Source organism: Gopherus flavomarginatus, chromosome 10 (genome assembly GCF_025201925.1).
Source record: "Gopherus flavomarginatus isolate rGopFla2 chromosome 10, rGopFla2.mat.asm, whole genome shotgun sequence".
In the NCBI taxonomy this organism is placed as follows: Eukaryota; Metazoa; Chordata; order Testudines; family Testudinidae; genus Gopherus; species Gopherus flavomarginatus.
Window position 1 is genome coordinate 30,284,686 of NC_066626.1, and position 12,764 is coordinate 30,297,449.

Below are 12,764 nucleotides of genomic sequence, written 5' to 3' on the forward strand. Positions count from 1 at the left end.
TTACTTAGAAATTTGTTTGTATTATAGTAAGGAAAATGAGAACCTTCTCTCACTGTATGTAGAAATGCTCTTCTGGAAATAATTTTGGTTCAATATTCCTATCAACAGGCGTAATATCAATTTGTCCGTAATCTATAACTCAAATAAACCAGATAATGAAGCATGGCAGTCATTTTACATCCAAATTCACAACCATCTTATGGAATGTGGAGTTAGCTCACTGATTGTTACCAGAGGTTGTCAGTTTTATTTCTGGTTCTTCAACTAATTTAGGATTAAATTTTCATGTCAAGTAGGGCCTTTGAATCCAATGGGACTTTTCTTGGAAGAAGGTACTGCTTGAAGTGTGGGTAGCAGAGGCCTTTAGTGTTTAAGCTCTAAGGGTCAAGGGCATTAGGGCTAGATCCAAAGTCTTTTGAATTAGTGCGATTCTTTACATTGACTTCAACAGCTTTTGGATCATGCCCTTATTGTATATTCACATAGCTTCATTGACTTCAATGGTGCTCATCAGCATAAAGTCATACATGCGTACATATCCATACTTACAGTATTATCTAAAAATATATACGAATAAAAAACCCAGCTATACTTGTTGAAGAGCTGAATTGCACATCATGTCAGGCTTCCTCATCTGCTGTCGTGTCTTGAGTCTTTATTACACATTTCAAATCCAGTGTCATAAATCTAGATTTTTGAGGGTGATAAGCTGTTCACTAGTGCAAATTTTACAGATTATTATTTTGATCCAAATAAAGAACTATCAACATAGAAATATTTAACTGCTTGTGTGTTGGTGCAGTTCATTTATCCTCACTAGGTGTGGTCTAGCTGAAGGCTTTTTGTTTGTTTTTCTGTGGGCTTTTTTGGTTCTGTGCGCACAGGTCTTTTGGTGACTCTAAAGTCTTGTTGCCACCCCAGTGGTATTTCAGAGAAAACTACTCCATAGACGAGGTGAGAACAGGATACTGGACTAGATTGACCTCAGGTCTGATTCAGTGTGACAATTCCTAAGTTTCCAAATGTTTTTATTTAAAAAAATAGTTCTAAGGTGATTTAACTAATAATCTCATAATATCCAAATGAATAAGTGTGAAAGGGTTTGTAATCATTGGCAGAGTAACCTCTGATGTCACAGTCTCAACAAACAAAAGAGAGATGAGGAATAGGAACTATTTTAAAGGCATAGTTCCATAACCCCATGCAATGAGATTTTCATAGGACAACAGACAGGGATGAAGTGGAGAATGGAGAAGAGGGAAAAAATGAAGGGCCACCCACCTAATTAGCTCCACTAATTAGGTGCCTGGCCCCTGAGAAGATGCACATGTAAGGTGAGGTGGTGGCCTTGGGGGAGATAGGAGGTAGGTGGGAGGGGGAAGTGGGGTGAGAAAAAGGGGTGGGAGGAATTTGGGATATGCAGGGCTGCTTTCCCCAGCTCCAGGGCTGCAGCTGCTGGGGAGAGACCCCACTCCTTCCCAGTGCCAGCTCGGGGGCAGGGGAGAGAGGGCACATCCATTGCATTAGAAAGGTAAGAATACTGATATTAAAATATGACGTGTGCTTTTATTTGTGTGTAACTTTAGTGCCCTCGTGGCCAAGATGGAGTCTGCTCTGCAGGCAGCTCTGGCCAAGAGACAGCACGCGCAGGAATGCAGCAGGAGAAATCCCTTCCACCCCAGGGACACCTGTTCCAAACCCCCCAGAGTGAACGCACACACCCACAGGAATCTGGAGAATGGCTATAACAAAGGGAGATATTTATTTACAGAGGGATGAGAGGAGCAATACAACGGGAAATATAGGGGGAGCAGTAAAACAGGGCTGCATCCAAACCAAGGCCCCACAGGCCCAGGGGTAGCACAGTTTGGAAGGGCAGACACTGAGCAGTGTGTCTGCACACAGAGTTCAGGAGGCCTGAGCAAAGTTCCAGTCTGGTGGTGAGTCTTGGGTGCTCCTGGTCATCTTCGGCACCAGTGAACTTTCCCCAGCAAACCCCTCGGCTGCACTATTCCACTGCTCTCTGCAAAGCCCCACAGAGCGACCACCTCCCCACTTAACTAGCTATAGCCTCCCTCCTTGTTCCCAGTGCAGAGGCACAAGCCCCAGTACTCACAGCCCCATGCAGTTCTGGGCAGCCGTGATACTGGGTCCAGCTCCGGTCTGTCCTTCGCGGGCAATTCCTCCCTGGCACAGGGCTCCTCCTGGCGCCTGTCCTGGGCTGTCCCCAATTGGGCCTGTCCTTCCCAGGCCTCAAGCGGGTTCTCCCTGCTTCCTTCTCCAGGGCCTGCTGGCTGCCACCCTCCCTCCCTGGAGCTCCAGCCCGCCTCCTGGAGTTTCCCTCCTTTTTTCTTACGCTCCCCCTCCCCCCTGGGAAAAAGGTTTAAAGAGGCCGTGCTCTCTAAACCCCAAAGAGGTTACATGCAGAACAAAAAAAAGTTCATTATTATTAAGGTTATTTTTATATAGCTCTTTTATCCAAAGCACTTTACAATAGTTAGCTAACGATACAAACAACATTTGGAAAGATCCTTAAGTGGTCCACTGAGACCCTCAGCAATTTTCAAGTGGTCCGTGAACAAAAAAGTTTGCGAACCACTGTTCTAGGCAATTCCTTTGCACTATGACTTTGACTGTGGTCTATATGTTTGTAGGTTAATTTTTCTTGTCATCAGTTGATTTAAATGATCCCTGTACAATTTATTTTCCATGTTTAAGGTGCACTAATTTCAAATACAAACTCTCTGATATTTGTGACCATTATATCAAGCTAGATGCTATTCTTGTTTATTACTTATTAATGAGATTTGTGTGTTCATTACTTCGGCCCACTGCTAAGACAAAAGTTCTGTTGAGGTAATTTTTACAAAATGAATCATCTCTGTCAAAACAGGTCACCAAAAATGACCAAACAAACCCCAAGTCCCCTGATTTACAGTGATAGTACTTATGTCTGTGAAGAACCATGTTGGCTTCAAGGTGTTAACTAATTCTACTGATTAGTTAACTATTTAAAATACATTTTCTGTGAGGAATGGATGAACCAGTTCAGATAAAATAAAAACCAGCTTGCTCCTTCAGCCATTCCTCATACACAGACCTTAGTCTTTTGTGATGAACAAAAATATGACATTACCATAATAAACACAAAACCTGCTTTGTTTGATCACCTTTTTATGTGTCATAAGTCCCAGGCAGTATTTTCAACCTGGTCAAAACTAGGAAGTGTTGGAAAGCTCTGAGCAAGTTTGTTCATGTTCTATTTCAGACTGGCTTTTCTGTTGCAGTTCTGCAGCCTCCAATTTTTGGGAAGCACTGCAAGAAAGAAGGTTGCTCCCCAAGTTGGTCATCAAACATCATGTTTGTTTCCAAGAGGCTTCCTTTTTATTTATCGCTGGTACAGCATACTGGAAAGAGGAGCAGCAGAACATGGGGCTACTGGGCGGCCCCTCACCGGCAGCTCCTCTGCTCCTAGCCCTTCCACACAGAGTCTCCTCCAGCTCCCAGCAGCAGCCCCATTGGAGGAGAGAGCTGGGAGCAGTACAGTCACCAGAGGAGCTACTGGCATTCTACTCCTTTCCTCGTTGTGGTTCCCGGGAGAGCCCTGAACCGCAGGGCTTTCCCAGGAACCGCAGCAGGGAAAGGAGCAGAACATGTGGCCACTGGCCAGCCCCATGCCAGCCACTCCTCGGGTGCAGCTGCTGTACCACCTCCATACCCGCCCCCCCAGCCCTGTCATCTGACGGGGATGCTGTACAGATGGAGGAAACCCTATGTGAAAGAGCTGGGGTGGTAGACCCATGCTGGAGGAGCTGTTCCTTTCACCGCTGCAGTTCAAAAGGCAAAGTGGGAGGAGGACAGAGCCTCCCCCATCCCCAAGTAAGGGGATAGAGAGAGTGTGGGGGCCCCAGGCTGGAGGCAGGATGGGAAGAAGTCACGTGGAGGGTGACAGGAAGAGGTCACGTGCCCACCATGGCTCCCCCCACTTACCAGTAAGAAATGGATTCCACTTGCACCACTGCTGAGGTAATGCCAGACAGCCATAACATAAATAATGGAAATAAAATACTCTGGGCCAGTTTCTCATCTAGTGAAGGATGGCGCTATGCTAATTTACGCAAGCTGAGGCTCTGGTCCTGGGAGCACATGATCAGTTTCAGTGCTCCACTATAGTAGTTGCAACTTCTGAGGCATCTCCCTTTCTTCCCTACTGTAATACAGGGCATTTATATTTTAAATTACTCTGCTGTTTATTTTTCTACATTCTTACGATAATCATTGTGAGAGCCTAGTGAGGACCTCAGTATTAGGAACTCAAAGGGCAAAAAGTGTCCCCATTCCATGACAGTAATCCAAATAAGTAAGCCTCTTATATTGCTAATTTTTGTTTCTGGATTGAAAAAGAGAAGTCTAGCCAACTTCCCACATTTGGGGTTAATTTTAAATCAGTTGTTTCTCCTACTTGTGATGGCAAATTCTGCATCATGTTTCTAATGTGACTGCCCTTTCTTCCAGTGCAAGTGTTTTATTCTGATACCAGTATTGCCCCTCTGCTGAGCATTTGCCGAGTTCTGGGTCTTGCAGGTCACCTTCCCAGTGGAGGAGAAATCAGTGATGAGGAGTCTGAGTACAGTCATCGTATAACTTATTTAATTTACACACATGCATTAGTCTGGAAAGAGAGGTGGTCAAACAGCATGCAGGCCATCTCTTCTGTCTGGAACTGCAGCCAATCCCAATTCCTGGTTTCTGGAAGTAACTCTGCCTCAAGAATTGACTCTCATCAAAGACCAAGACAGACATTAAACCTTTCTGTTGCTCACATTGCTCACTCTCCAAGGACTATCGCTTCCACTCAAAACCTTACATAACAAAAAATAACATAGTATGCCTTCCTAAGATTGAACATTTGCTCACACCCTAAGAAAATTAATTTGGAAAACTATGTTTAACTGTGCCACCTGATTGGGCGCCCTGAAAAATATGGGGCTATAGGAGGCATAATCGTCTTAAACAAAAGTAAGCAGAGATACCGTATAGCCCCTCTAATAAAGAGTAAAACTGCACATATGACTTATGTTTCTAATGAAAAAATCGCAATTGGGACACACATTTTGAAGGCATTGATGGCTTAGATTGGCATTTCTATAGGAGCCTCATGACGCAAATAAAGATAGGTCAAAATTTACCTTTTAATAAATTAGTGCTAGATCCCCAGAAATAGTTATTTGTTTGCTGTAGAAAATATTGGGCCATAGAATCATAGGATTAGAAGGGAACAAGGGTCATCTAGTCCAATCCCCTGCCACAATGCAGGATTTGTTGAAGCTGATGTGTGAACAAGTCCTCCATTTAAGACAGTTGTAAGAGTATAGTGGTTGTAGATGTATGTACAGACACTAAGGGCATGTCCACACTTGCACAAACATACTCACATTGGATCTCATTGAGCTAGAGCATTAAAAAGAGTAGTGTAGCTGTGGTAGCATAGGCAGCAGTGGCACAGCCTCACTTCCCCAAGCACAAACCTGCCTGGACCCCATGAGTATGTACGTGTGGTGGCTAGCCCATGCTGTCACTTGCGACTGCCCATTCTACTGTGGATACACTACTATTTTTAGTATGAAGTATGTCTACACAAGCTAAGAATTATGGATCTAGCTCCAAATGTATATATGGCCCAAGTGTTATGGGACTGGGCCATCTGTGCCTCTCTTATCTGAAAAACTCTACTTCCTACCTAGTTGTAAGGAAAGATATTTGGAGGCAGAGAATTACTCTGTTTCTAGCAACTGAGGCTGACACCACTACCCTAATCAAAAAAAGTTTGCCTGCTGCTTGCTAGAACATAAAAAAATGAAAGCTCTTTGCCAGGGATGTACAGTTATTCCAGTTATAATGAGTATCCAACACCACATACTTGTAATATGTTGTTCTGTTTCATCTTGTATTGTACCAGCTTGCAGCCATTCAAATAGCTCTTTGACACAGAGTACATATTACTTGTTTGGCATGGCTCCACAACAATACAGTGCTGTGTACACATTGGGAGCTATGCAAATAACAACGTGCTATTGAAGTCAGAGTGACTATTTGTATGTGTTCAGTACCATGCAGAGTAAGCAGAGGTTGTAAAGTTGAATGCTACGTTTTTGATTTTCACCCTCTTTATGGCACTGTAATAGTGCTCAATGTTTATAAGATAAAAGTAAATCTAAGCCGACATACTAGATTTCAGGTAATTAGTTTTCAACTTTCAGTTAACTTGAACTACTGATTATTTATTATCTGCTTACTCACAATAATATTACCAACTGACACTGTAGGTCTTTAGCCATCTTCAGACAATCAAAGTGCAAAGAGTTACTTGTGCCAGTGAAAAATTAGCATCTATAAACATGGCATTCTTTCTACCCATAATACATCTGTGCACTTTGCAAAGCTCATGCACTGGACAGGGCTTTGTAATAGTAGTCCTTTATACTTATTTTGTTAGATATTATTACCTACTAGAAAAGTGCCTATTTTGTTGTGCATTATAATTTTGAAAAGTATACATTACATTTATTATCGACATTAATTATTTCTTTAGTGCCATTATAGTCTTCTGAGTTAACACATATGGCTGAATGCCTATTTTAAAAACATATATTAATTTCCTTTACTAGATAAATACAAATATAAGTAGTTTTCAAAAAAATGGACTTTAGACGCTATTAGAGCCATTATGATTTAATAAGTTATTGATCATTTATTTCAATTCACCAAGATACTTTCCCAGAGTTATTATTATATCTCAGTAAACTTCACTGTCAAGGTTTTTTCCCCACTTTGAACTTTAGCGTCCAAAAAAGTGGGGACCTGCATGATTACTTTTAAGCTTAATTACTAGCTTAAATTTGGTACACTGCTACCAGCCAAACATATAGTGTTTGGCACACTTTCTATTCCCCAAAAACCTTCCCTGGGGAACCCAAGACCCAAACCCCTTGGGTCTTAAAACAAAGAGAAATAAGCCATCTCCCCTCTTCCCCCCCCCCCCCCAGGGTTGCCTTGGGAAGTTACACAGATCCAAACTCCTTGGATCTTAAAACAAAGAGGAATTAACCGTTCCCTTCCTTTTCCCCCCAACAATCCCTGGTGAGTTTAGACTCAATCCCTTGGATTCCAAAACAAGGAAAAATCAATCAGGTTCTTAAAAAGAAAGCTTTTAATTAAAGAAAGAAAAGGTAAAAATTATTTCTGTAAAATCAGGATGAAAAATGCTTACAGGGTACTCAGATTCATATAGCCTAGAGGGACTCCCCCTCCCCCCAGCCTGAGATTCAAAGTTACAGCAAACAGAGGTAAAAATCCTTCCAGCAAAAGACACATTTACAAGTTAAGAAAACAAACATAAGACTAATCCGCCTTACCTGGCTATACTTACAATTTTGAAACATGAAAGACTGATTCAGAAAGACTGGGAACACCTGGGTGTATGTGTGGTCCCTCTTAGTCCCAAGAGTGAACAACAAACAAAACAAACAGCACAAACAAAGACTTCCCTCCACCAAGATTTGAAAGTATCTTGTCCCCTTATTGGTCCTCTGGTCAGGTGTCAGGCAGGTTCACTGAGCTTCTTAACCCTTTACAGGTAAAAGAGACATTAACCCTTAACCATCTGTTTATGACATTCACTAATTAAGCTTGTTTGGAAATAGTGAAGTAAACTAACTGCACACTTCTATTCAGTGGCTTTTAGAAAGCAAATGTGTATTAAAAGTAGAATATGGCTAGGCAAAACGTATGTAACTTTTCTTCACATGAAGTTACTTTGATAGTTTGCAGGAATTATAACCAATTATAAATGTAATAAGTTATACTCCTGTTTTTGTATTGCATTTTAAAATTTGTTTTCTTTATAGCTTCCCTGAAATCAGTGTTATGACAGATTCAGCCTCTGGTTAATATTATATAAAATGTAATTGATTTAATACAAATGGAAACATTTCTTAGCAGTAAAATCTGCAGAAATTGACTTTCAGGGGCTACTTGTACGAACTCCTGCATATTTATGAACTCAGAATAGCCTGGTACAAAGTTCACGTGACATAAAACAAACTGTGTAATCTATTACAGAGTTAGCAACTATCAAATAACTTCATATCCAGTAAACTGGAAATCTTAGTAATTTTTTGTTACTTTTTAATTCTTCCATATACACAACTTAAAGTAATCTCTTTTGTCTCTGCTTCTGGGTATGATCATGCCTGTCTTCGGATAACACTATATCAGAATGACTTAAAAACATATCAGCATTTAACTCTGAATTAAACAATGCCCACTGTAACACTACAGTTCAATTCTTTGGATTGTATTTTTTGTGCTCTGTAGTCTTTTTTTAATTATTTGCATACACATTATGAAGTATGGGAGAGATATTTGTATTCTTTTTTATTCATATGATATGAACCTGTCCATTTGATTACTTTTTATTGGACTATCTTCTGTTGGTGAGAGAGACAAGTTTTCAAGTCAGACAGGTCTGGGAAAGGAACTCCCAGCTTGCAGCAAAATGCAAGGTGGAACAGATTGTTTAGCATAGTTACCACATATTGTAAGAGACTATTCAAGGTGGAGTGGCCTGTTAACACTTCCGCAGTCATAGACAAAAAGAGGGGGTTAGTGGGTTAAAGATTGTTGTAATAAACCACAAATTCAGTGTCCCTATTCAGTCTATGATTTTCAGGGCTGGTCTACACTGCATGGTTAAGTTGACATAAACTGCCTTGTGTCAACCTAGCTGTGGAAGTGTCTTCATTTAAGTTTGGCTTCCGTCAATATAAGTGCCTCTCTATGCCAGTTTAGGCCAGGTCTACACTACAGACCTATATCAATATAACTACATTGCTCAGAGGTGTGAACAATACACCCCCCTGAGCAATGCAGTTATGCTGACATAAACCCCCACATAGACAGCGCTATGTCAGTATAGCTCTGCCTCCCAGGGAGGTGTATTAACTGTGCTGATGGAAGAAGGGCTCCCATCAGCGTAGGAGCATCTTAATGTAAGCACTACAGTGTGATGCAGCTGTGCCAATGCAGCGTTTTAAGTGTAGACCTCCCCTAAGTAACACCACCTCCCCAAGCGGCATAGAGTCACGGTTGATGTAATTAGGTCAACACAGTGACAGTGTAGACATTGCTTTGCTTACATCAACTGTTACCCATTTTCAGGAGCCATCTCAAAATGCCCCACACTACAATACAATAATACAAGTGCTCCCGGTAGGGACGTGCACTGCCAACACAAGGAACCAAGCATGCACACACACAAGCGATTTAGTAACTGTGATGAATGTATGCCAACATAAGTTAGGCCAACATAATTTTGTAGTGTAGACATGGCCTTAGCATCTAGCAGAGTAATGAATTTAAGATCCCAGGCTCATCTTTTGAAAATGTGCAGGTTTCCTTTAAGGATGAGAACTAATAGTAATGGTAATTCTGGTAATTCTGCTCTTTACTATAGTTTCAACCCATTTGCCAAGCAGAAACAACTAAGATATTTGTACATCAATGCAAGGAGCCTGAGTAAGAAAATGGAGGAACTAGAACTACTGATGCAGGAAGTGAAACCAAATATTAGAGGGATAACAGAAACATGGTGGAATAGTATCATGACTGGAGTACAGGTATTGAAGTTATGTGCTGTTTAGGAAAGACAGAAATGAAGATAAGGGTGGTAGAGTAGCACTGTATATTCATGATGAGGTAGACTAGAGAAATTAGAAGTGATGGAATGGATAAAACAGAATCTGTTTGGGTCAAAATTACTTTGGGGAAGAAAGCTACTAGAAGTTCCTGTGGAGTAGTCCTTGGGGTATGCTATAGAACCCCAGGATCTGATTTGGATATGGATAGAGACCTCTTTAATGTTTTTAATGAAATAAGTACTACTGGGAATTGTGTGATTATGAGAGACTTTAACTTCCCAGACATAGATTGGAGGACAAGTGTGACTAATAATAATAAGGCCAATATTTTCTTGGATGTGACAGCTGACACATTTCTTCACCAAACAGTCACAGAACCAACAACAGGTGATGTCATTTTAGATTTGGTACTAGCGAGGATCTCATACAACTGGTTATAAGAGACAATCCTTTGGTCTGAGTGATCATGAGCTAATTCAGTTTAAAATAAATGGAGCACTAAACAAAAATGCATCTGCAATTAGGGTCCTTGATTTCAAAAGGGCAAACTTAAAAAAATTAAGGGAATTAGTTAGGGAAGTGGACTGGACTGAAGAACTCAAGGATTTGAATGTGGAGGAGGCTTGGAATTACTTTAAATCAATATGCAGAAACTATCTGATGTAACGATAAGGCCATTTCCTGTAGCCATACTGTAGGGCCTCAGGCCTTTGTCCGCAGTCATATTAGGAGAGCAGCAGCCTTTAGCTAAGAAGCAGGAAGTGTCATTCTCACATTTCATCTAAATTACATTAAAGCGATGCAATATCAGGCTGTTAAGGAGATCCTGTCCTAATAGCACCCACCATCACCAGATAAGAAACAGATTTTAAGATGGTTAAAGAGAACTTAGTTTGGTAGCATTCTGTCTGGCAAGAAATCACTTATCAACAGTTGTGGTTGTGAAATCCTCATTATTTTATTTTATTTTATTTTAGTCATTATGGTTCCCACTTCTCTATTGTTTGTATGGTCTCTGGTTCTTTGATTGTTTCTGTTGGTTATATAATTAATTTTGCTAGGTGTAAATTAATTAAGGTGGTGGGGTATGATTGGTTAGAGAATTTTGTTGCAATATGTTAGGCTTGGTTAGTAAAATTTTAGTAAAATAATTGTTTAAGGTATAGCTAAGCAGGACTCTAGTTTCACTATATAAACTGGGTCCAAAAAGAAATCCTTAGGAACCAACTCCACGACACAGCCCCAAGATCAGAGCAGTCAGACCTCAACACTCTGCCAATGACACCGTGCAGAAACTGGAGTCCCCCAGAGTCCCCCTGATCCTGACTGGCCATCAAGAAAAGGTCATCTGCCTTACTGGGACTGAGAATGGTGAGCATAGCTATGGAGAGAGAGAGAGAGAGAGTCCTTTGTCTGGTGAAAAACATTTCCCTAACCCCCCCTTTACATTAATTCTTATGGGGAAATTGGATTTGCTTAACGTCGTTTCGCGTAAAGTCACATTTTCCAGGAACATAACTACAGCATTAAGCAAGGAGTTACTGTACAGGAAGTCAGACACTAGATGATCAAGATGGTCCCTTCTGGCCTTAAAGTCTATGAGGCCAGTCAGATGGGCCTTCATTTGCAGCCAATGCTGGCTTGTCCTGGGTATGGGTGCTTAACAATACTGTGCACTGCAAGCTGGTCCAAACTGGGGTGAACTCTGTTGGAATGCACTTTCCGATTCAAGACTGATAACATGGAAAGATCCATTTAAAAGAGTCTGCCTAGAATTTAAACTCTCCTACTCTCAGAAGTTAGACCTAATCAGGAGCCTACTGAAGCATATAGAATGTACAGACTGTCAGTCCAAAATTTTCAAAAAAGTAAAACTGCACTGAAATCCCTGTGCAGCATTATTTTGGGTATTTAAACTTTTAAAAAAATATTTCAGATCAGCTAATTTATGGCCAAATTGTGCCCATCCCATGTGTGGTACAAGTGGCTTCTCTTTCATAACATCCACAGAAAGAGCTAACAACTGCAGACTTTGTGTTCCCCTATATAGAAGGGGAACTAGCTACAATAAACTCCCCAAAAGGAGAAGAGAGATGCGTGGGGGGCAGGGCTGGTGCAACCCATTAGGTGACCTAGGCGGTTGCCTAGGGCACTAGCATTTGTGGGGCAGCATTTCGGGTCCTTCGTCAGCGACCCCGGTGGCTGGATCTTCGGCTGCCCTGGTCATTGTCGGCATTTAGGTGGAGGGACCTGGGGCAGGGGGTGTGGGGAGGGCCGCCTGCAGCAAGTAAGGGGGCCGCAGCACGCAGGGGAACCACTCCCCACTCCAGCTCTCCTCTGCTCTGCCTCCTCCCCTGAGCACACCGCCCCACTCTGCTTCTCTCCCTCCCAGGCTTGCGGCGCCAAACAGCTAACTGGCACCGCAAGCTTGGGAGGTGGGAGAAGTGGAGTGGCGACAGCGTGCTTGGGGAGGAGGAGGAGGAGCAGAGGTGAGCTGGGGCGAGGAGCTGCCGCACGGCTCCCCAGGCCGGGGGAGCTGCCGCGGGGGAAGGGTACCTAAGGGCGGATTGGGGGAGCTGCCTTGGGGGGGGTGCCTTGGGGTGGAGGCGGGGTGGAGAGCTGCCACAGGGAGTGAGGCGCAAGCTGGAAGTTTCGCTTAGGGCGCGAAACATCCTTGCACCTGCCCTGATGGGGGGGGCAACATCCTGCCCTCCCTCTAAACTGTCCCACAGAACTGGCCACCTGCAAAAGAGGAGTACACTGAATCCCCCTAAAATACATGGCAGTGGGTACCTTTCCCACCCCACACTTTGGCTCTCCATGGTGTAGTGTGTACTTTTAGCATAGACCAATCCTGAATGCTTTTGAAGATACCCCTTACAGGCACAATTAGACTCCTACTTGAAAAAGAGTCATTAGGCACAATGACAACTACCTTCGGGCATTGTGCATTTTTTTCAACTAATATGTTACTGCCACACCCACCTATAGAAATGCAGTACTGAAGACACCTACAATTAAATTTTACAAAAATTATATTTTAGTCACAACAATTCATTCTGACTA